The 25767-nt window shown below is 38.9% G+C and overlaps 1 protein-coding gene across 4 annotated transcripts in view; it reads right to left on the reverse strand.

The window, feature by feature from the left end:
- The window catches only part of LOC309715795 (homeobox protein PKNOX2-like), a 106926-nt gene that overhangs the window by 70013 nt on the left and 11146 nt on the right, over positions 1-25767 (reverse strand). The window contains exon 1 of one of the 4 annotated variants that reach the window (XM_082549210.1): positions 17109-17197. The exons of 1 other annotated variant lie outside the window; for it this stretch is intronic. The gene's annotated coding sequence lies outside the window, so the exon portion shown is untranslated. Of the gene's footprint in view, positions 1-4153; positions 4319-10517; positions 10575-17108; positions 17198-25767 lie in introns of those variants that run through there. 2 more of the 4 variants (XM_082549214.1, XM_082549212.1) reach the window with 2 other exon arrangements.

Consider the following 25767-nt stretch of genomic DNA (forward strand, 5'->3'; position numbering starts at 1 on the left):
GACAACTGCTATTTTGATGGGGCCAAAGCCAAGTACCATCATTGTCCATCCCCCTGCTTTTCCATCTCCAGAGCCCTCTCGTCTCCTCTCCTCTGCATCCCCTTGTTTTCTTTCTCATTCTCGTCAATATTCTCTCTTCATTCTTCTCTAAATTCACATCTTCCTCTTTCCACTGCTTTTCTCCTCCCCCATTTTCTCTATTCCTCCCGTTCTCAGTATCTTGGTCTTAGAGAGCTTCACATTCCCTTATGTTGAGAAACAGAGGGAGAGACCGAATATTAATCATCCCTGTGTGGTTTCAGCGGGCTTGTTTGTTGTTTTTTTAGGGAAGGAAATTTTACACTTCATGAACTCTGTTGACCTCATTCCATATCATCTTAGGGAAACATTTAATGATCGTTATATTGAAGGTGGTACTGAAAAAAGTAAGGAACAGCTCGGCACCTTTACCTCCCTAAAACTCACATGTACCGCATGCACAAACACACAGACACACACACGAGACCGCAGTCAGTCTCAGCTCTGGTTGCCAGGGAGACCGCCATACCAGGGCTCTGACCCAGGAGGTTTGGGACTGTTTTTCAGCCTCCCCACTGGCACCTCCCCCTCTGAAGCAGAAGAGATGGCAGCTGTAGGACAGCTGTTCCTACCAGGATCGAGCCTGAAACCACAACCACCATCCCACCATGAGCGCAGCCAGGACAACATATCAGGGGACAAAAAACACTGAAAAGGCCCAAACGATTACACACATCTGTTTGTTTCACGATAAGTCTGTGGAAAAGATTCACACTGAATTTATTCTATATTTCAGTATGACTCAGTATGACTTTTTTCTATCTGGAAAATGATCCTTTTAGCTTTTGTTTACATTGTTAGTCACTATATTATTATATAAATAATGTAACCTGGTAGCTCAGCTGACTGTGAAACTTTAGGACATAGTTATATTTCTGCAATTACTGCATTATCCTAAACTGGCATCAGTTCACATGTCGCTTTAGATTTGGTACCGGTAAGTACTTTAACCCTTACCATGGGCCTTTTGCTGGGCCCATTTTACAAGCTTTATTTAACTGGCTGTAACTCCATTAGTGTTTGTTGTAGAGACAAAATTCACATGGTTTTGCAAGAAGAAGATGAGTTTCATGGGGATATTTAATGCATCATAGTCACACAAGGCAATCACGAGGTACTGCTGTCTGAACACAGACAGAGTTTACCATCTGTGCTTCACATTACCTTACTCCTGAACCATTTTGACCTAGAGAGAAACTTCTACTTGCTACTGGAAGATGAGAATTTTTTTATTTTAAAGCAAAAGTAAAAGTAAAGTAAGTCCATTAGCTTGTGTGAATCTTGGTTAATAAAGAGATAAGAATAAAAAGTATAACAGAGTAGTATAATTTTCAACTTTGGCAGGTTCTGTTCTCAACTGTTTTCTTAGTATTATTATTGTTGTTAATTATTGTTTATCTTACAATATACAGAAAAGTGCCTTGAGACAGCTGTTAGGTAAAACTGAGTGAGAAAAGAAGAATTTAGGCAGTTTGACTGAGGCAGATCATGATTTTCCTTATATTGTGGCTGTTCAGACTAATACAGGATGGATTCCTACACTGTTCCAAAAAATACTAATGTCAAATTATTTTACTGTGTATTTTACAGTTGTGTACTGTTTTTCTAGAACATCATTACATTTACATAAGTAGACTGTGATCTGACACGTCAAATGTAAAATAACATAACATCACTGTAAATGTAATAAAACACAATTTACTTGTTTGTTAAATATATTTTGTTGTACATATGCATATTTAGATCGTAAAAATACATCCAGGAATGTCTCCCATCATGCCTTGGGACATGTGCTGCTGTTTAGATGTTCTTGTTTTATTGTTTATGGTTACGTTACTTTAAACTGTTATCTTGAATGTTGTGTTTACGCCGTGGTGCAGCGTCACTGATAGTTGTTGTTTTGTAGAGAGAGTGCTGTACCATGAGTGACTTCTGTTGTGCTGTTGTTGAACCTTGAGGCACATTGTAGCACCGCAAGTGTTTTAATAAGGAGCTCCCCCTACCAGCTTGGGGTTAAATAACAAGCTCAATCTCTCTCTGTGAGCTTCTTTGTTAAGATTTCTCTGCATGCCACAATGTAAAACATTGCACGGACACGCTGTGCTAATTATATATTTTGAAAAAGAAATGTAGAGGTAGGAATTGCAATAATATAAATAACATGACGCTAAGCATCGGCCAATGAATGTGAACTAACAACAAGGTCGCGGGTATGGCTGCGACCGTAGGAAAAAAAACACTAATATGAAGGTATTTTACTGTGCATTTTACAGTAATGTTCTGTTCTTCTAGAATATCATTAAAGTTACGTAAATAGACTTTGACTTCACATTTTGAATGTAAATTAACGTTAAATCACTGTAATGTAATACAACATAATTGTCATGATTATTAAATGTATCTGTCTGTACATATGCATATTTAGATTGTTAAAATACATTCACAAATGTATCATGATTTCACAATTCAAATGTAATGCTATGGAAAAGTATATAACATGATCCCTATAAGCGTGTGTTACATCACATAAGTATTATTATCGTTGCTAGTTAGGGCGATCGTGGCTCAAGAGTTGGCAGTTCGCCTTGTGATCAGAAGATTGCTGGTTCGCGCCCCGGCTCGGACACTCTCCGTCGTTGTGTCCGTGGTCAAGACTCTTCACCTACCGCCTACTAGTGATGGCCAGAGGGGCCGATGGTGCAATATGGCAGCCTCGCCTCTGTCAGTCTGTCCCAGGGCATGCAATCAATTATTATTTAAACCAAATGTTAACTGTATATTTCTGTACATTTACGTATTATGATTCATATTTCCACATTCAGTGACCTTGTTTATAGGTAATTTCATTGTTTGATCGCGTAAAAATGTTCCTAATTTAATGTCTAAAAGCACTTGGAAAAGGCAGAATCCCATGTAAAATTAGCGCAACAAACTGTATTTTCATTACTGAAAATGACCGTATTTTTATGGGACAGTTATTTTCTGTTATTTTACGGTCGTATTTTTGGCGCCCCAGCTGCCGGAATATTACCGTTTTTTTAAGATGTTTTTTTTTCCTATTTATAGATGGTTTCATTGTTTCATCACATTAACATGTTCCTGATTTAATGTTTAGTGGCACTTGAAAAAGGCGAGATCCCATGTCAAATTAGCGCAACTAATTGTATTTTCATTACTGGAAATAACCGTATTTTTATGGGGAGTGATTTTCTGTTATTTCACGGTCGTATTTTGGCGCCCCAGCTGCCGGAATATCACCGTTGTTTTAGGATGTTTTTTTTAACAGTGTAGATCAAAAATATGAAATAGTAAGAAAATAGTGCTTTTTGCTTGAAATGTCAGAAATGAAGGTCTGGCTTTGGAGTAAATCACATTTTTCTCTATGGAATTAAACATGTATTTAAACAACATTTTAAAAATAAGGACAATTCTGAAGCTTTTTGTTATAGCAAATTTATCAAGTTGAGAACAGGAATTCTTCCCAGCACTTAAAATTGGCAGATTTATAAACCTCTTGGAGGAAAACGGGTCATATGAATATATGTGTGACGAGCTGAGGATACATATTTGATGAAGTGTTTGAGAATCTAGAAGGGTTTTGTCAGATAATCAGATCAGATATTTTAACCTTAAGTCTATTAACTGTAAGCTACATTTGAGCCTAAAGTCTAGAGAACAAAAACACAAGGATCGATGTATTTTACTAAAAATGTTCATTTTATTGTAGCTTCTATGGAACACTGTTTTTAAATTATGGTGGTTTATAAACCTGGCTGGTGATTTTTTTGTCCATGGCACAATAATAAAACCAACCAATTCAGTTTACTATGAGCAGACTTCTTTGCAGTGTATTAACACAGGTTTAGTTCATCATTACTTGATTATGCTTGCTCTGACTTAAAAACACCTTGGGTATATGTCACACCTGTATGTATATATAGGCAGTACACCTGTAGAACTTAAAAACGCATGATTCATTATTTAATATGTCAGTTTTAAACTAAACATTATGTTCTTAAAATGAAATAAAGTCAACATTGTATTGTTAAAAAATGAAATAAAAACTCAGTTTTACCTTTCTGGAATCCACAGCAGATCTAGCTTCTGGATAATTGGCCTTATTTCCACTGTGTCCACATACACTTTGCAATTCTTCACCACTATTTATATCACTGAATTTCCCTGGATAGCGGTTCTGGGATTCATATTTGCATGTTGTCGAAAGAACAGATACATTTGCATTGTCTCTGATCTAAAACAAGATGACTAAAATTAATTTAAAAAAAGAAACAGTCGACCAGTTGACAGCAGATCTTTCAAGAATTGCTTGTATGTCTCAGTGCAGCACTCACAACCCCACTATAAAGTTTATGCTGCATAATGTTTGATTTGTTTTGTAATTGTCGTTTTTCAGAAATTCATAATAATTACCCCTGCCTGACCCACACACACAAACACACACACACAAAAGAACCTCAGAAAATAAAAATAAAAAATGTTTCTATTGTGTAAAACTAAGTAATCAATTGAACCAATAAATTAATCAGGATAATGTTTAACAAGGTTACAGATAACATTAGCTGAAGAGATGTTTTTATATGGATTTCCACACAACTGGACTTTTTTCCAACCAGAGGAGAGGTGAATTATTGGTTAATTCTCATAAACCTGGAATTTATCAACTAAAAATACATAGGAGGGGGGCACTGGTTTTTGAAAGCTGCCATGTTGCTCGACCATCTTGAATACAGTGACTCAGATGGATATTGCAATTCTACCTAATCAGGTTCTATGTAGGTGATGGTTCAAATATGTATTACGTTAAAGGCAGAGAAGAGAACTTGTAGGCGATCACGTGCCGTGGAGGCACATTTGAATTTGTTTCTGCACTTTCCAAGACAACATATCAAGGATCATATCTACGATTAGTCATTTGTAATTGAGGTCCTTTTTACCAAAGCAAACATGTGAAGGAAAGAAACAGCATGACCAGTATCATCTTCTTCCATACATAGGTGCATTCTTCAGGAGGAAGATGCAGGAGACACATCTATTCTGATATTTAGAAAGCGTATCTATGCACTTCTATATGTGAAAATGATAAAGAATGCCTGAGAGCCTTACTGTATTTTATTATATGTTGAACTGTTACCTGTTTCCTTCTCCCAAATGTAGAGATTTTAACCACTACATTGATGCAGAAAAAGGAGTTGCAGTAAAAATCCTCAGAATGTAGGAAATAGTGTTTGATCTTTAACGTTTCTTGGAAAAGGACTTCTAAGACCAACTTAATGTACATTCCCCAATGATGAAGTGAAACCTGCACCCAAGTACATATGTTTACAACAATACATCATAAGATAATCACAATACCAGCTCTGAAATATTACGCGTGCCCTCTCTAGTTTCTGGTTTCGTGATTTAACTTGTATGCAGTTTTACAGTATTGCTTTGGTCTCATAACATGGTTTTGTGTGCATGCTATGCATTCGCATCTTTCTCTGTGAGAATAACGTGTGAAAAATGTGGGAGGACTTGACCTCGACGTTCTAGTCTATCCACAAATATATCATTTATATATACGATGTTATTTTGCCAATAAAGAAACAGTTGCCTTGAGACTGTTTCCAACAGCCTGAGATACATAAAATTGCTGCTTTTTATGATCAACTGGACAACCAGAGAAATGATGCGCACTTATCTCTTTAGCAGCGTCTGTTTTTTCATTGTAAGGCACTATGCAGTTTTCAGTAGCACTGTATTTCTCTATAATTAGGTAGTATTCGTGTGCAAGAAGAGTAACCTGTTCTTTTTTGTCATCGGAGTGCCATGGAAAGGAGCAAGCTAAGTTAGTGTGGTGGTGATTTGGTTCTCCCCCTCCATCTGTTTTGTTTTCCTTCCATCTCCCTCTTTTTGATGAGCTGGGTCTTCAGTCCCCCTTATAAAATCCCATTAGATCTTAATGAAGTCAGGCTCCTAGCCTCTCGGCCTCACCTCATTTAGCACGATTGTCTGGCGGCCATTAGCATGGAGGCAATTACAGCCGCACGACAAGAGTAATTGGAAATGCCGACAGGGACCCTGAGAAATTGGAATAAATAAATATAAAAAAAAATATTCAAACTAATAAGCTTCCATTCAGATGGCAGGGAGGGAGCCGCATGTGTCTAAGTTAAATCAACGTAATTACAATTAGGGTTGGTAGGGTAAAGAGCCCGGGTGAGAGAGAAATGGATATGGATGGATTGGAGGATGTTGGTTAAGCACAGAGGTAGCAAATGTGATGGAGGGGAAAGCATAGTGAGGATATTAATGAAGAACTTAAGTGTCAAACACATTCAAGTCACAGAAGTTTGGAAGAAAATATCTATCTGAAGGTGAATTTTGTATTTTGTTGCCCAACTAGTACCTAAAATCATTTCATTACTTCTTAAAATATCAGCATTATTATTTGTAGTCTGTTGTGAAAGCTATAGTGCACATATACAGCTTCAGATCTGTCAAAAGCAACCAGCTAAACGACATGAGGTATACCTGTAATAGATACAGTGTTAACATTTTTGTCCTTTTTTTCCCCAGTTACAGTAACTGTAGTTATAAAGTAGATATGTATAATATGCACTGTCTATTAGCATCTCCATGCTAGTTTAACTAAACCAGCAACAATCTATAAGGACCTAATTCATAATAAATATGTTGGGCTACTGAGAATGACTTACACCAAGGGATAATTATTAATAGTATAATATTTTTTTGGAAAAGGATGGCCAAAAGAAAAACCCCATCTAGATTTGCTAGGCTGCAATAAAAAGCCTCTGGCCATCATAGCAAATACAACGTTGGCAATAACCAACATGGATTTTTCTTTGAGTCCACTGAACTGCACTGATTGTGTTCTTTCAATCATAGAGAAGATATGTACCTTATTGTGCAGGAACTTTAAGAAAAAAATAAACTGACCAAAAAGGACCGCTTGAGTCTGAGAGGCTCTGAGACTACTGAAACAGCAGTGGGCTGCAGGACCTGAGCCAGATTGCCATGGCATCTCTCCTGTGCTGCCACCCCCCAAGTCCATCCCCAACCCTCTCACTCCACACCACCCACTAGCAATCTTGCCCCCTTTCCTGCCTCCTAAACTGAATGACAGGTGGCAGAAATCCGATCAGCATGGGCCTTCATCAAGGAAGCACTCACATCTGAAACGGGCACATTGCCCACTCGCCCACCCGAGGGCCACAGCACACATGTGAGGCTGTTTGGTGTGTATGTGCATGTGCATAAATCAGACAGAGGATGGGGGAGCAGGGCTACAATGGACACAGAGGCTTCAGAGGGAGAAGATGGGGGAGTGTTAGGGGTATAATGGACTTCTTGGCCAGGGAGCCAAGCGGCGAAGCTGGCACTAGGTGTCCGGGACTCAAACGGGAAACAGGAGGTTGGCTCCCACTATAGTCATTGCAAGAGTCCCATTGGGTCATCCACAATAGCAGGGCAACCGGCTGCTGTCAACAATGACCTCCAAGGCCTCACTGCTTGAACTGAGAGAGTCCCACCCTTCAGCACTTCCCTTTTAGCACTCCAATGCAGCTAAGCAGGGATTATTATTAGGGACATGTATTTGGAACATGTGTGCATGGTTGTGATGACCTGTCACTTGGAGTTGCTTTAAAGCTTTGGCTACTGTGCTTCAAAATATGGCTGAAGAACAGCAGTACTGAAGTTAATACACATAAACTGCCACTTCTATTGTATTGCAGCTCATCTTTTCCTGCCCTTACAAACCCAATCAAATTTGAAAAACTCCCACTGTCCTGTTTCTCATAAAAAAAGTTTATTTGTCTAAAACGAGCACAATCTCCATGGGCAGCAGTGGTAGTAAGTGGAAGGGGGGTAATGTAAAGGGAGGTAGGGGGTCTCCTCCAACCAGGAGGAGATTTAATTAGTGAAATCTCATTAAGTCTAACAAAATTAAGCGTAAAACAATCCTTGGTGGGGAATCGTGGTGGAGGTTCTGGGTGTAGAGGGTAGGAGGTGGGGGACACTTAGGGGCTGAGAGGACATGAAGACTGGCTGTGCGATTAGTCTTGCCTGTGTGTACGAGGAGACAAATGGCTTAGTATAACCAGACACCGCTTGGCAAAAAACTAGATTGCCATGTGTGTACAGCTCCTCCATTGTTTTAGTTCTTAACTCTTAACTTCTTAACTAAGCTCTTCCTAGGGAAGGTACATTTATAGAAATTGATACATAGAGTAGCTACAATATAGAATCAGACATTTCAAACTGGAGGCTTGATGAACGATATCAAGAGTGACTCTGAAACCTTCCTTTGATGGAATACAGGTGGCTGGAGAGGATATCATCTGGACAGCCTGCCAATCTGACATACAACTAACACTTAGAGACAGGCATTCATTCACATTCACATTCACAGCTGTAGCCAATTCCCAGTACATGTGACAGAGAATATGCCGACTCCATAGAGAAGGGCCCCTGGGTCAATCTCTTCTTGACTTGAGCATATAGTTCTACCCACCATAACAACATGCAACCCTCAGATACTACAATCCTATCCTTATATGGACTATGACTATATAGGACTATGACTTTCACCATTTGCTTCACAAACATTTTAGAGTTGATCCTGCGTGAAATAGCACTAAACTACTGCTGTACTGGGTAGCAGTAGTACAGCTGTAATGTAATGCTGTAGCATGCTGTGGTGCTATGTGATCATTTCCATTCTTCCAACGTACGAAACTGACAAACAAAAACACCAGTTAGTGTATTTTTTACATCAAAGAGAGAGATAGAATCTGAAATTATTCCAAGGGCAAAGTAACTTAAGCCACTGGTAAATGTAGCCTACTAGCCAAAGAAATAATGTTACAGCTTAAAGCGTTGTTACCCACTATGGCAACATTGTTGATTGTTGGCTTTTTTTTTCCAAGAAGTACATGTCTGCTCTGTTTTAAAACCATGAAAGTTCGACTTCTTCGTTATAGGAAGTACCTTCACAGCACAAATAGGCAAAACATAGTCTTTACCTGCCTTAGAGTAAAAGCTGTCCAGTACAGAATGTACTATACTGGCTTTGGTGTTATGCTACTGAGTTTTTCCATTTTCCTCAAATAATTCTAAAATAGCTAATTAGAAAATAACCTAACCTGTTTTTTTCTCCCAACAACCCCTTTGATATCAATGTCCCCAGTGAAAAACTAGATAAATGAACTGTACACTAATGAGTGCCTATAATTTACTAAAAGTGGAACGCTACAATTTTACTTTGCTGTCTCAATGACTCGGCAGCAAACTAAGTGTTTTGTGGGAAGAAGTTCCAGTCATGAGGATCTAAAAAACAATTTGAGGGCATTAATGGGTTGTTTTGTCATGTAAATGTAATATAGAACCACTATCCAGCCCAAAGTAACATTCAAAAGCCAGACAATTGTTTCTTAGAAACCAATGAAGTGCCCTATTCTTGGTCTCCGGGAGGTCCAGGTATCATCAGAAAGTAATGGTCTTTTTAAAGATGGTGGTTTCCATCGCCACATAATTTCTGCTCAACATTATAAACAACATACAGAAAATATATGTTTTTCCCATCACCTGATTTTTCTAGTTTATCATTCATGACTAGGACACTTTAACACACTTTATATTTAACTAGTATAACTTTAAAGAAAATGAAGTCACATTTTTACATGAGATTGCTAATATAAGCCTGACCTCACCAGTAAAATAACAAGAGCAATAACTAATTGTGGTAAATGGCTACTCCTCAGGTGACCTCTTGCTGTCTTCTTAGTGCACATGCACCTAGGGTGGTATGTCTCAAAAGCCTGACAGAGGAGGCTGATAATGGGTAATTTAAGTAAAACTATCTGTTCCTAAACTCCCTACTTTTGTTGACTAACACTAACTAAACAGTAGCTAAAGACAACAGTAATAAACAAAAAAGGAAAGAACATGGAATAAGTGAGTTACCTGAAACCCAGGTCTTCTTTTGTGTGTATGTGTCATTGGTAACTGACTCTATTGTTTACTTGTAACATGTGCACAAACAGTTCATTTACTAAAGGGTTAATCATAATAATCAACAACTTCAAAAAACAGAACCACAGACAAACTACAGCAAGAAGCGAGTAAACATAACAATTCAGGGGTTGAAGAAATAGGGATAAAGTTTGCTCAGGTGATTGAAATTCAACTGGTTAAACTGAACTTCAGCAGGGTAATCAGTCACAGTGTACCCAACAACAATATGCCACCATGTGTAAAGTATGAATTACATGTGACTCTGTGCTCCTAAATTATTACAAGAACTGATCTTGATGCCGCTTTCTCAACATTTCTCTACAAAACAAAACCGCACATAGATTTGCTTCTGATACTTATAATAATATCCAACATCACACAACAGGAAAATGGCACCTTACAATTAGCTTGCCCACAACAACGCAGCACCTTGTTGTATTATCTTCTGTCTGTCTGTCCTCCACTCCCAGCCTATTGAGACATTATAGAATTATTAAACATTTAGCAAAAGTTATTATTAATACTGAAACACTATTAAATAATAGGAGCAGGAATGCAACTGGTCAATCGTTTGTTTAAGAAGGATATAAAGTTGTCATTCAAACCAGATTTAACCTCTTAAAACCAGTCTGCATCATAAACTGTCACATTAAAATAATAAAGCCAGAATGTTCCAGATTCTAGATCGACTTCTACGAAAACTGGTCTAAAACAAGTTGTCCTTTTAAAAACTAGTGAAACTATATTGTATCCAAGATGGCCGACTTCTAAATGGCCACCATGGTCACCACCCATCTTGAGGAGTTTGCTCCCTCACATATACTAATGTGCCACAAACAGGACTTTAATATCACCAACCATTCCCATTTTATGACGGTGTATCCATATAAATGGCCCACCCTGTACAAATGTGATTATAATTTTGAAGAGGTGAAAACAGGGAGGTCAGTAAATGGCTGTGGTTAAAATTCCATTGAATAGTTGACTGGCTGGCTGTGACTGATCCACACAGAGCATTTTTGGTGCACATGTAAAAGATTTAAGTTCAATCAGGCATTCAGGCCTGGACACCTGATCTTTCACTTAAAGCTCCCCCAGAACAGTGGGAGTGTGGTTCGGCCTCACAGCAGGCCACCTACCTCCAGCAATCTGTGAACACAGAGCTTCTTAAGGGATGGTATTTATCCAGTTCTACACAGCTCAGTCGGGAGTACTCTGTGTGGTATGCAGGTACCACCCTATGAGTAGGGAGGACTGGTATGAAATCTGCTGATGTCTGAGCCCAGATACTTTTCTCACTTTAAAGTTTATCAGTCTCACTAAGAAAATGGAAAGAGATTTTTTATTTATTTATTTATTTTGAGGATGCAAACAAAGTGGTTAATTTAATTTAACATTTAATTTTACTGGGCAAATTGCCATGTCATCCAAAACCCATTTCATTTCCATAATCCATCTAGTTTATCGCTACCTATGACAATTCAAAAAGGAAGAAAATCCTGATTATTATTGTTGTTGTTGTTTTAAATTGTATAGAACTTGTTATTTCTATTAGCTCTTTCTCAACTTGAAAATGTCAAGCCTGTTAATGTAAAAAGGACAATGTGGGGATGGGCTGTGATATAGATATAGGCATAGGGCCACTCCAGTGATAAAATACATCAAAATAAGTTGAACACATTTACTTTTTATACAGGAAAATGAAGCAGCAAGACTTTAATAATGCTGCGGCCTTCGTTTTTCAGCTGCTCCCATTGGGGGAACATGTGCTTCCATCTCACAATCTCTCTACTATCCTCTTCTTTCCCTGTCCTCCTTCACTGCATCCTTGAATATTTTCTGTGGTGTTTTTCTTTTCCTTCTGCTTGGCACCTCAAGCTACATAAAACCTTTGTCAGCCATGTCACTATCCCTCCTCTGCACAGCCATACCATTTTAGCTTTGCATCTCTCATTTTTTCTGATATACACTCAACCTTAGCGGCCCCTCTGTTAGACTCATTTCTAGTCTTGTCCAGTTTTGTCACTCCAAATGAAAACTTTAACATCTTCAACACTACCACTTCCAGCTCCGCCTCCTTTCTTTTGGTTAATGTTCCTGTAGGTCTCGCTGCCATCTTATAAACCTTTGCTTTTGCTCTTCCTGCTGTCCTTTTGTCACATAACACTCCTGATGCTTCACTGCATTTTCTTCTACACCTTTGACAATGTTACTGTTGTTACTGCGCCAACTGTTATTTTCAACAAAAGTCAACTTGGATCATTTATAAATTTCAAAACTGTGTGTAATTGAGTATCAAGTTTTTGGGGTTTTTTGCTTCTGAAAGGGGGCGTATCAGAAAACAGAGATAGTAAAGAAAAACTTAAATCTGGGGGGAAACAAATATGTTGAGGATGTACAGTGCCAAGAAAAAGTAATTTCCCCTCCCCCTGATTTCTTTGGTTTTTGCATATTTGTAACATTTAAATATGTCGTATCATCAAACAAATTTTATTATTTTGCAAAAATAACTTGTGTAAATACAAAATGTAGTTTTTCAATGACGCTCTCATTCATTAGGAAAAAAATTTTAAAAAGTAATTGCTGCCATATTAAAACTGCATTTTATATTTACATGGTGGCAGATATTTTTCACTAATATTAAAATTTGTTTGCTGAAACATATAAATGTGACAAATACTGAAAATTTGAAGAACTCAAGGGAGGAGCAAATATTTATTCCCAGTACTATCGGTTGAGTTTCGCTGTCAAGCAGCCACTTCAGACCAGAGATTTGGGTAAGAGCATTTCTTAGATTTCCTTCAGCCACAAAGAAAACATTTTAGCCTTACGGTAATCCTTCCCAGAGCCCTCCCTAAGCTCAATGGCTCTTCCTCCCTAGGTGATCCCTCTGGCCCCTGTGTGTGATCCTAGAGGGGAATCTCTTTATACCAAAACCCACCGTGCACACCATTCCCCTCCTCTCGCTCCATGGCCCTTCTGAGACCCAGCTGATCTTCCTGTCGACGTCAAAGAAAAATCAGAGTGGAAGCTAGAGCAGTGAGGGTCTCCACCCAGGAGAGTGGAGGTCTAATCACCCTGTTCCTCACGAAATCCACAAGAGAAACATTAGCATTCCTTAATCTGCCCAGTATCAGGTACAATCGCTGGATCTGTACTTGCACTTTTCTACTTCCATTTTCCTCTACGGAAAATAACATTTTACTTCAGTATAGATTTATATTTCCCAAGAAAATTATTTTTGCAACCAGACATTATAAAACAGAAAAGTTTGCTCTCAGTCTTGGAGTCTTGGCTGTCCAGGCATGTAAACCAAGCAGCAAAGTGAAAACGAAGCAACACCGAACAGCCAAAAATTGTTGTTCCTCTTCCTCTCAGGGCAATTTAAGCTTGGGTCCAAAGGCAAGTTAATCCCAACAGACTCCTATGTTAAAATTCCAAAATTTACACCAGTAAAAATCATTATATACAGCTGAAGCTTAAAGTTGGTTTGACATGTGGAGCAGCGGCAGCCAATAGCTAGGCCCCACCTCTGCTAATTCATGTTACTGAATTTCACCTGAATGTGTTTGCGCTGTATATACTTTTCGGAGCACTTTTAGTACTTTTAGTACCTTTAGTACTAATCAGCAGTTTTGTTTTGTTTTTGTTGTTGTCTCTTTTTTTTTTTGGGGGGGGGGGGGGGTCATTTGTTTCAAGGTGTTTTTTTAGGATTAAGGATAGCTACTAATACTACTACTACTACTACTTAGCTACTCCATGATGTGTGTCTGTGGATTAGTCATTAATCATATAGTAGGGGACAAATTGTTAATGCTGAGGTTTTGTCCAGAAACCAGTTGGTTACATCATGTTGGCTATGTTCATTTTTTGATGTTTTTTTCAATGAGTGAGAAGTGATAGCTCTCATTTTAAGAATTTCCAACAGGCTTGTCGCAATTTTGCAAGGAAAGTGCAGCAACACATCCTATTTTTTAATAGGATGTGTTTTAAATGTATATTTAAAAGGAACGTATAAAATATTAAATATCCAAAGCACTAGAATTCTCACCATTCCCCTTTATCCATTATAACTGATATTCCCAATAACCAACTCAAAGCCAGAATGAAATTTAGATTGCACCTGTTTACAATTTCTGTTTGTAAGGGGCAACCAAAAAGAACTTAAAGGGCCCTTTTCGCAAATTTAATCAGATGAAATAAGGATTATTTTGAACTGGGAATCATGCAAAGCTAGTCTAGCAGAGTCCAAAAAGATAAATATGGAGTACAATTACTGTAAATATGTAAAGATTCTGCCTTGCTTTCAAAAGAGTCTATGTGCAAAAGCATTGTAATGCTGAACGAGTTACAAAAAGGTAGTATTCGATGTAGTGATAGGTTCACACCACCCCAGTCAGCTCTGCATTAAATCAAATAGTGGGAGGATGAGTCTTTGCTGTTGGTTCACGTTTCAGGGTTTATTATGACTGAAGGAGTGGGGCTCACAGAGTGCTACTCCCTGGACAAGTTGTGCTCCTTGTAAAATGATTGCTTTATTGTTGCACTGTGTACAACATTTGCTCATATCAATAATGGGATATGCTCCAATGCATCAGGCAAACCCTGGGAGAGAATGTAGCCTCATTTGGTTCATTCAATTTTCACTGTTCGCTTTCATGGCAAAGCAGGTTTTGGGTAGCCACAGGAATGAGTGAATATTCACAACTTCTTGACTAAACTTTATCTCTAATCATATGGAATCTCTGTACAGGGAGCAAAAAAATTCCAGATGGGCATCTTTAAGATATCTAAATCCCCCTCCATTTGCTAGTAGGTTCTGGGGTCAAGGTGTGAAGGGAGGACCAAAAGACCTGTTTCCCACAATCCCTCCACAGCTATAGCCCCCCAGCTGTTCGAGGGCTTTCATAACAACAGCTGCGCAGAGGTTTAGTGGTTCATGTTGCTATGACAACAGCAGGATCAATTGGCATGCACAGACTCTCGGTGCTAATAGCAAAAGTGACATTATGGCATAATTTCATTTCAATAAAACACAGACAGCATTTTTGGTGCACAGAGATTCAGGGGCACATAAAAGGATAAAAGGAAATAATTAATTTTGCACGACAATTCTAGCAGCTCATATGTACAAAACTTACAAGAATCTCCCACACATATTGACAAGCCAGCAACATCTCATTTCAAAAACATTCCTCTGCGTTAAAGATAAGCTCAGTACAGAGCATGACTGTGTCCAAACTCATACAATAGAGGCTAAATATGTCTTCATGCCCGGCAGCTGTATTTGCCACAGATCGCTAACCGGCAGGATGTGCAACAATCAGAAATATTTCTGTTCTCCTGACAAACAGGATATCAGGTCACTTGGCCTCCTCAACAGTGAGGAATCTGATTGTATGGGGAGATTAAAGTATTGCGCAGAGTCAAGAACCAGCCCCAGTTCTACTTGAGGTTTACCAATGGAGGACATCTTTATTACTTAAATACACTCATTGTTCCTTCACATATATTCAACAGTTAGTTAGAGTTTAGTTTTATAGCTTTAATCTGGCCAGTGAATGACAATAGTAGGTATTCCCGAGGGAGTAACCGGAGCTGGCATGGCGTCACCACGGATTTAAGCCCAGCATTTAATGAGCATGCAGCAGATACAGGCAGCTGTGCCAGACAAAACACAGCACAGGCAGCCTATTCGCACACTGATGTGAGCATGTTATCCAGCTGCTACACTGTGAAACACAAGGTTTTTTAACTTTGTATGTACACCACTAATCGTCATTCGGCTGATATTTGACATTGATTATTCCTCTCTGTCTCAAAGAATATGATAGGCCTTGTGAACGGTGTGGGGAAAGCCAAACCGGAATTTACAGCTAAAAATACCCACAGTGATGAGTCAGGATGGACTGAGCAAACAAAAAGAGACCCGTCTAATTTCCTACAGTCTGGCCTTTCAGTGAAAAAACTTCCAGAGTCCTTTCTAGTTAATGAGAGCAGCATCGAGAAGAGAGAAAAGATAATCTATAGACTAGTGGAATAAAAAGAGATTGTCCAATTTCAGTTCAATTCAATGCAATTTGATTTATAGAGCACCAAATCGCAACAACTGTTGCCTCACAGCACTTTACACTGTAAGGTAAAGACCTTAAAATATTTGAGAGAAAACTCCAACAATGAAATAATCCCCTATGACCATGCAGTTGGCGACAGTGGAAAGGAAAATCTCATAACAAGAAAAAAAAAGAAAAAAAAGAGCAGAGTTTAAGTCAAAGTTTAAAAATAATTACCCAGTTTGTTATCATATTGTATCTAGAATTTTCAGGTGAAAATGAATTTAATTAATTTTTGGAATAAAGCTGTAACATAGTAAAAATGTGGAACAATTTGACCTGTGAATACTTTCCAGAAGCACTGTAAAGCAGGGTATCATCTGCATAGCAATGAAAGGTGATCAGGTATAATGTAAATAGCAGTGGTCCCAGCACAGAACCTTGTGGAACTCTGTGACGAACTTCTGTGTGCGAAGAAGCCTTCACATTTACACGAACAAATCCGTTATTCTTTTACATAGATATGATTCAAACCATAATTCCTTTAATATGGTGTTCTGCTTTGTAATTAAATATTATGGTTAACAATATCAAATCACTGCACTTAGGTGAGGTTTAACATGAAATGCACAGAGATCCACTGTCAGAAACCATAAGACTGTCATTAGCAGCTGTCTGTTTTGATAATGAGCTCTGAAACTTGACTGAAATTATTCAAATAAGCTATTCCTCTGCAGATGGTCAGTTAGCTTTTTTACAACTAGTCTTTTAAGAATTTCTGAAATAACAGGAAGGTTGGAGATTAGTCTATAAATCGCTAAGACAGGAGGGTAAAGTAAAGGCTTTTTAAGTAATAGTTTAATACCACCATCTTAAAAGCATGTAATCTGTTGTGGCAGGGCATGGGCTGTGGCACCGCTGCGGGGGAGGCGGACTCACCTGAGAGGCATCAGCGATCACGTCTCACCGGCTTAGAATGATTAACTGGGTCCTGACTGGGTTGTTGTTGTGTTGTGTGTGGATGGCAGCTGAAAAAGAGCCAACAACCGGGAAATAAAAGTGTGTAAAGTGAACTATGTGGTTGGGTCCATCGCAATTTCCATTCCACCCGTTAACAGAGATAGATTGACTACTAATGGTATGACTTCTTTCAGCAGTCTAGAAGGAACTGAGTGTAATAGACACATTGATGGTTTGAAGGAAGTAATTACTGAACAGAACAATCAGAGAGAGTTTAAATAAATATCAGCTGTTTTAAAAGTTTTGGATTAGCTGTTGGATTAGCAGTTGGATTAACAACTTCATTTTAAAAATCCTGCGACTATTCAAATTAGCCACACCGTGGGCTGTAAGGAGCTCTCTGATTGGTTGGACAGACACAGGCTGTCTGTCTGGATTTTTCTAGCTCATAGCTTCGCCCTGCTAAGTAGCGTGTGTGCTTTTACAAAGGCCGTTCAGCCTCAGGATTTACACTCGACTTGACACGGATATGTGAAGACCCTGCAGCAAAACAAACAGCGCAACCTCTGACTGAGTGCCTGTTTATTCAGTCTGACCACCTGTTGAAGGTAACGTGCTAACATGGCTAACGATAGCATCACCGCACGTCGCCACGTTATTTTAAGGTCATCTTAGCTTATGAAAATTTTACGTCACATCTGTACGAGCTGGCTACATGTTTTGTAAACTGCTGTGCTCTTCACAAATAAAGCTGGAAGCAGCTCAGACTATTAGAACCAGCACTGAGCCCTGTTACATTTACACAGTGTTAGAGCAACGGCTGCAGCCTACAGCCTTTAAACTAGCGTGTGCAGTTCCTGCTTTAACCTCCTAGGACCTGGCGTCCACATATGTCGACATCACATTTTCACTCATTACATCCCACGGTGTGGCTAATTTGAATAGCCGCAGGATTTTTAAAATGAAGTTGTTAATCCAACAGCTAATCCGAAAGTTAATCCCTGAGCGAACAGGAAAGGGAAATGGATTTTGAAATGAGGAGTGGAATCGCCATTTTAAAAAGCATTGTGAAAATCACTTTATTAAAGTGCAATTCGAAAAAGGGTTTTGAAATGAAGTTTTTAAAAAGCATTTTAAAAATCAGTTTACTAAATTGGAATTCAAAAATGAATTTACAAATGCAGAATTTATTCTACAACTCATTATTTAAGCACAGAATTCTTTATTTCCATGCGCATGGCTCTTGTGGTCCTCCATATTTGTTAACCTGGCTACAGTACTGAAAAGAAACCTGGGATTATTCTTTTTTCTTCTATCAGTGATGAATTGGAAGATGTCCCAGCTTTACAGAAGGCTTTTTTTATAGAGCACAAAACTATTTTTGCAAGCCAGACAAAGGTTTTCTAAATTAGTGAAACACTATCTCCTCCTCTTCAGCTAAAGGTTATCTGCTTTAAGGTGTCCATTTGTGAGTTATACCAAGGACTTTGATCTGGAGCTTTCTTTTTTAGAAGACTCATAGTATATATGTGTGTAGCTCTGCTTTGTGTGCCCAACTCTGAATAATCACACTTTGGGGGCTCAATAATTTGATGAGATTACTAGAAAAGAGAGCTGCTCCATGTAAAGTGGAATTGATGCCATTTCTCCTAAAAAAGACCACATAAATTTTTTGAACATGACACAGCCAGTGGTTTAAGAAAAACATGCAGCTAAGCATGTCACTACTGTTCTGAATGGAGAGGATGAGTCTGGTATTTTTTAAATCAAAATTACATACTTTGTCAGTTTCAGTATTAATCAGTAATAATTTGAGTGACTTAAGTAATTTCAAAATTAATGCAAACAGGTGCTTTACTGCTAAAGTGAATTCCAGTCTTGCAAAATCTAATTTATTCTTAGTTGGCAGTTTTATATTTCCTTCAAGGGGGGCTACTATGACCCCAGGAACAGAATCAACTATGGCTGCTCAAGTCTCTAGTGTTATGTTTCACAGACTAGAGTTTTTAGCTTGGCAGGTGTCTCATGAGAGGGTAAATTCAATTTGAAACATGAACAGGTTAGTGGAGTAGCAGGGGTACAGCTAACTGGGGTTAGCTATCTGGGAGTCCAAAGCTACAAGTTTTATTAAAGTACCACTGATGCTAAAGGAAGCTGAGAAGTAATTAAACATTTGAAAAACTGCACAGCAGCACGAGGGTGTGCTGCTGGTGCTTCATTTAAAGGTGTTTCTATAAAAGGGGCATCATTTTTAATTCTTCTTATCACCAAACTATTCACTGAGCTGTCGTGCCCTATGGATTGGTGCCAGTCATCTCTGAAGAGACCAGACAACTTCAGAATAAAACTGCTTCATCACAAGATGAATATGATAAAAGTGACTGCCCTGAAAAACATAATATTAATTTCTGTATTGAATTTGAGAAACTTGCCTTTAAGAAACGATACTAGTAAAATGCCTCTTATCAACTGTCATTATAGGTATCAAAAGTTAATACCACTGTTCTCTCGACCTACGTCACACATCTGCTTGTCTAGTTGAGAATATAATGAAACTGACTATATCTTTACTCTTTGCTTATGTACGAGACGTCAAAAGGAAGGCAAAAATGTTTTTATTTTTTTTAATACCATGATATTACTTGGCCTTGCCTCCATGTACTGGGATAAATATTTTTACTTGAGAATACATTTATGTCCGATTCAAAACTTGCCCAAAAAAGTTTATATCCCAAGGCACCAAAGTGCATCTGTTATGCAAAATGTATATCAAGATTTACATGCATTATCTTTTGAGGCAAACACACAGGTAAAAACACACTGAAAACATAAAGGATGTGTTTTCACTTCATTCCAGCTGTCAGACTGTCAGATCTAACACACAGAGAGGAGACACAAGAGGCATTTCCCAGGTGGAATCCTGCCTTGATTCTCACAAAAATGAATCAAACAATCCAGACAGACAGCAGGCCAGTTAAAAGAAGTTGTCTTGGCTCATATTATGCAATATCCTGCAGAGGTATCTCTATAATGTGACTGCACAAGTTTAGATATATTTTGAAAAATATATATTTTGAAAACTCCTAACTGATGTACATGTAAGTCAGTGAAATGAATCACATCTTTAAGATGTGGCCTCTGTGATAAATCAATGGAACTGCTGTGTTCTGTGGTAAGTACAAAGCACTGAATGGGAAGACTGAATGGATTAAACAACCAGTGACCACAATTTACATTATTTTATATGGGTACATTCATTGTCAGATGAAGTGATGAACTGCAGTACGAACATCACTGATTTCTGATTATCTTTTTATGAAACTACAATCAGTGTTCTGCTTGAAAACCTTTGGCTGCTGTTACTCATATCCTTTCCCAAACATATAAAGGTAGGTTTTACTGCTTAAACCTATGTTAGGGACTAGAAAGGTGCTCGTGTAGTACCTTTCTAGTCAGTTGAGCATTCAAAGCACTTTCTTACTATAATCTCAACCAGTGACACACACATTCATACAACACTTATTTACGCGTAAGCACTTTCTAACAGTCACACTCCATTGGATGCATCCGGGGCAACTTGGATACTGCCCGATGGCAGTTGCCCTTACACAGCATCAAAATGCATGTTATTGGGTGTATTGGACCAATACAAGTGCTCAATACTTTCACCCAGCTTCTCAACAAGCACATTTGATCAAGAGGTTTGCTGGAATATGCCCAATCCACAGCGCTCACAGGATCCACTGCCAGCATCACAGTTCCAGACACTACAGGGCACGCACAGAGGTCCCAGGCCCATGCCTTAGGGCTGTTTTGGTGGCACAAAATAGAACTAAAATATTAAAAGGTACTTTTAAATTTGTTGCTAATAATACATCATAAAATGACTTACAGATTACAGATTTTCACATCTTGCACATAAATGATATAAAGCATGAAGACATGATCTGTTATTTTAATGTCCATCTTGTATAAAATGTCAGAGTCATGTGGTAGAATGAAATTTATACACTACAGTACACGCTGATGACAAAGTCATAAATGTAGTGAAGAATGTTGATAATCTCCTCAGCCTGGTGCTGTATAGCAGTAGTAAATTTTGCACATAATCTTTCAATGTCTCTCAGACAGAAAAAAGTGCTTCCCATATGTACATTAAAGAAGATGGATGAAGGAAGCACAAAGAAAGCTTCGGTTACAGCAGACTCATTCTCTCTGAATTTAAACAGCCAGTGTCTGCCCATTATATAAATAATGAGGCCATAGTAGGAATAAAGGTAACACTTTTTTTTGCTGCAAATTTAAACACTCTTTCATTGTCTGAGCATGAAACAGCTCGGGAAGGCAGAAGCACAATGGACTTGGCAGAGGCGGCAAAGGCAGAACAGACAGAGAGGAATTCCCCATCAGTGTCTGAAGCAAACTAACCTTTCTTTTTTCTTTCTGACTCTTCCCTCCTGGTGAGAGTCCAAAGGAAGAAAGTTAACTCTTTCACTGGCACACTGAATGTCTGCTTCAGTTGTTTGTTCAGAGTGCACAGCTCCTAATAATAATTCATGACATTCCTGTGGACTGAGGCTGCAGAATTTACTGACACCCTGGTTCTCTCTGTAGCCTCCACAATGTTTTTCCACACATTAGAGATGCACCACTTAACCCCCCCCCCCCCCCCCCCCCCCTTCGCCACCACCACAATCCAGCTCCATATCCAGGTAGTTAAATACAAAAGTACTTTCTGTCCTTTTCCCAGTACAGAAAATAGTGTCTTGAAGGTGCTTCTCTGTCTGTAAATGTCGGCTGGTGATGGTTTATAAATACCACTGACCACGGGGGAGAAGAAGAACAGTAGCATGCCATTCACTGAGATTGAGAGATTCACACAAAAGACTTATAAGAAAACCTCAAAACAGTAAACCGCTTTCTCAATTTCCCAGCCCTAGCTTGTACAAACACACTCTCATATCCTGGAAAGATAAGCAGGCCTGTTTTGAAGAGGGCATCAAGAAGGCAGGTGTAAGTCATCCCTCATCTCCTGTCATGGTGGGTCTCACCTTCACAGTCCAACTGACACTACGCTGCAGCCAATCCTTTCTGAGAAGCTTAACCACGCGTCTCTTTTTGAGAGTGGCCCATTGGTCAACTTTGCTCTGAACAAATGGGGAAAAAAAACAAGAACGAAAGCAACCACAGGTAAAATCACGTGTTCCACGTCCACATTTCCAGCAATAAGTCAGATTCATTCCCAGTAGATGCCGGACTTCACCAGGGCTGCCCTCTGTCACTGATTCTATTTACAATTTTTATTAATGCCAAGTGGTTTAAGGCTTCCACCTTGGTGGCTGCAGGATCACGTCTTTGCTTTTTGTGGATGATGTGGTTCTGCTGAATTTATTAGACTGTGGCCTCACACTGAAGTGGTTTACAGCTGAGAGTGAAGTAACAGAAATGAAAATTAGCACCTTCAAGTCTGAGTCCATGGTTCTCAGCAGAAAAAGGGTGGAGTGCCAAATATAGGTAAGGATGGATGGATGGACGTGTTACAAATGTTCTAACAGAAAAGTTTGATATTTTTCATATTCAAGCTAGATAAGAAGACTTATCTAGGTTACCACTAGATCTATAAGAGACTGGCAGCCAGGCACTGAACTTAGTTTGGCAAAATCTGTAAAAAGCAACTCACAACAAGTTTTTGTGTTGTTTGTGAACAAAGACTGCAGTCTTGTCGTCATCAGCTAGCAGGAGATCCAGGATCCAGGAGACCCACATGATTTTATTCTGTTTGTATGCAAGCCCAGTGTCCCAGGTGTCACATGCCAGTTTTGATGTCACATCATGTCACCTTGCCCAGTTGTGTAGCTCTTGATTTTTGTAACCTGGTGTGTTGTGCCACAAGACTTTGCAACAACAACAACAAAAAAACACTTGGCAAAGTCTTTGCTTACAGTTTTGAGTTTTTCTCTTCCTATAACATCACTTACATGGCAGTATTGTCTAAGTGGCGACACCTATCGTTCTGCAGAGGCTTCCTGTGCCTTAACAGTGGGCATAAATAGACTTCAAGATGATATTGCAAAGCAACCTTAGCTGTCAATTTCCAAATGGGAATGAGGAGTGAGTAAACCTGAAGATGAATTTTGCAGCATGAAAGAATTTTAAATATTCCAAATTCTATCCTTTGGTGAATATATCATTTCCAACATGAGTTCTCTGACGGAAAACCTTCAGTTGATCCAAATGCTTTAAGAGGGAGCATTTTTCTCTAATACTGGGTTCTCTTCCCTGTTCATTTCAGAATCAAATTTCAGCTCCTACTCCTCCCATACAAGGTATTGGATAATCAGCCACCGTCTTATCTTAAGGACCTTACAGTACCATATCACTCCAATAAAGCACTTCATGCTTAGACTGCTGGCTTGTCTACGGCTCCTAGGATATTTATTTACAAAGGTAGAATAGGAGGCAGAGCTTTCAGTTTTTAGGCCCCTATTCTGTCAAAACAGCTCCCAGTTTGGATTTGGGAGACAGACACCCTTGCTACTTTTAAGATTAGCCTTAAAACCTTTCTTGTTGAAAAAGCCTAGGGCTGGATCAGGTAACCCTAGGCTGCCAGAGGCTTCCCATGAGTGTTTCTTCTTCACTTGTTTGTTTTCACTGCGTTTTTATACTTTATTTAATCATTCATTATTAGTAATCTCTGTCTCTAGTATGTCTTTTGTCGTGTCCCCTGTCCTAATTCCCAACCAGTTGCAGCAGATGGCTGCCCCTCTCTGAGCCTGGTGCTGTTGAAGGTTTCTTCCTGTTTAAAAAAGGGAAGTTTTTTTTCCTTTCCACTGTCACTAAGTTCTTGCTCATAAGGGCTTGTCTAAATTTTGGTAGTTTTCTCTGTATCACTGTAGGGTCTGTCCCTTACAACATAAGGAACATCTTGGTAAGACTGTTTTTGTTGTTACTATATAACAGGTAATAACATGGAACAGAAATGATTGACCTATTGCAGAAAAACCTATCTAAAAGGCTTTTTCCTAACAAGAAGTTTTTTTCAGAGGAAACATTGCAATCTAGAAAAAAAGTCTTCCATAATGAGGCCAATTGGATTAGCAGTGGTGTGGTCTGAATCTGTGCAATTATTGTTTTAGACATAATGGCGAGTTGAAAGAGGCATACTGCAGGCTTCAGTTATTAGAGCTAAAGGCTCATTATTGGAGGCATTAACTCAGTTATTGCTACCAACCAGAATGGCTGGGTTTTCATACATCTTGGATAAACTACAGGACTTGCTCTGGCTACTTAATGCTTCCCCAACCAGGCCAGAGAGACATTTTTAAAAACTTCTGTGCCACCAAATCCAAATGATAAATCACTTAACAGGAGCCTTATGAGTCTATGAGACTGTTGTTGCTGAACTTGTTCTAAAAAGATAAAGACTGAGACACGGTCTCCATTTGAACCATTTGGAGAATCCCCTTACAGTCCTGGTACAAGACTAGTGTTAAAGTTCAGATGTGTGGTACTAATCACATTTAAAAACAATGTCACATACAGCAATCTTTAGGTGTGAGCACAGAGCACTAATGAAACACTGATGATTTCAGTGAGGCTGTCGAAATTACTTATCCCCTCTGAAAAGCTCTTTAAACTAAAAAAACAAATTTCATCCACAATCAGCACTATCAGATTTCAAATTCCCATTTACACCACACTAACATTACAGCAATGCCAAGGCAGTGCCAGCAGGGATCCAGGCATAGATACAGCAGAGCGGTATGGAGACCTTGACCAGATGAGAGCAGCCAGGGGGAGGGGGATCTGGATAGCTGTCTTTCTTCTCCCAGACTCGAGCCCAGACATACAGAAACACACTTGACTCTGTACCGTCTCCAGACGACGCCAGTTCCACAGCTGTTTATAACTCACTTTTAGCACAAAACCATCATCACTCTTTGGAGATGAACCTTTATGAAGTCACATAGTGCGTGGGAGAGCTGTGTGGGTGCGTGACTATGTGTCATTTTTCATTCTTTTACTCAATTTTTTTTTAGTCGCTGGTAATTAAAGTGCTCTTTCCTATGAACTCCTCTGAGGTGCTTTTTCACCTCTTAGGCTGAAAACTTCTCTGTCTGGATTGATCTCAGTGGAGTTTGTCAGATTCTAATGTTATTTTCATTTAGAAATATAATAATGTATAATAGTGTGGGTTTTATGAATGTCTACGTGGAAAATAGGTGGGAAATTTTTTCTCAGCTAGGTATTGGAAACATTGCATGTTGCACCACCCACACCCACAGCCCGACACATGCACACACAACATTTTATTACAGAGTTAATTATATCTGATAGCAGAAGACACGCTGATTTTAATTGTACAAACTCTGAAACTTTCAGGATTTTGTTTGTTTGCCTTTCTTCTTTTTTTGGGGATTTTTGTTATCGGGGGAGGGGAGGGGTCAAATAAAGCCACTGGGCACAATATGGATATGGCTTTTTATTTTTGCTATGGCAAAATATAACTCCTTATTACGGTGTATTGCAGGTTTTAGGCACTTATCAGTGACAGGTGTTAGTGCCAAAAATATTGCAGGACAAAGTATGTACCTGAAAGTATCCACAATGTCACTTTCAGCCTTGAAATACTGATTTA

This window comes from Aulonocara stuartgranti (genome assembly GCF_965226115.1).
Source record: "Aulonocara stuartgranti genome assembly, chromosome: 10".
Taxonomy (NCBI): Eukaryota; Metazoa; Chordata; class Actinopteri; order Cichliformes; family Cichlidae; genus Aulonocara; species Aulonocara stuartgranti.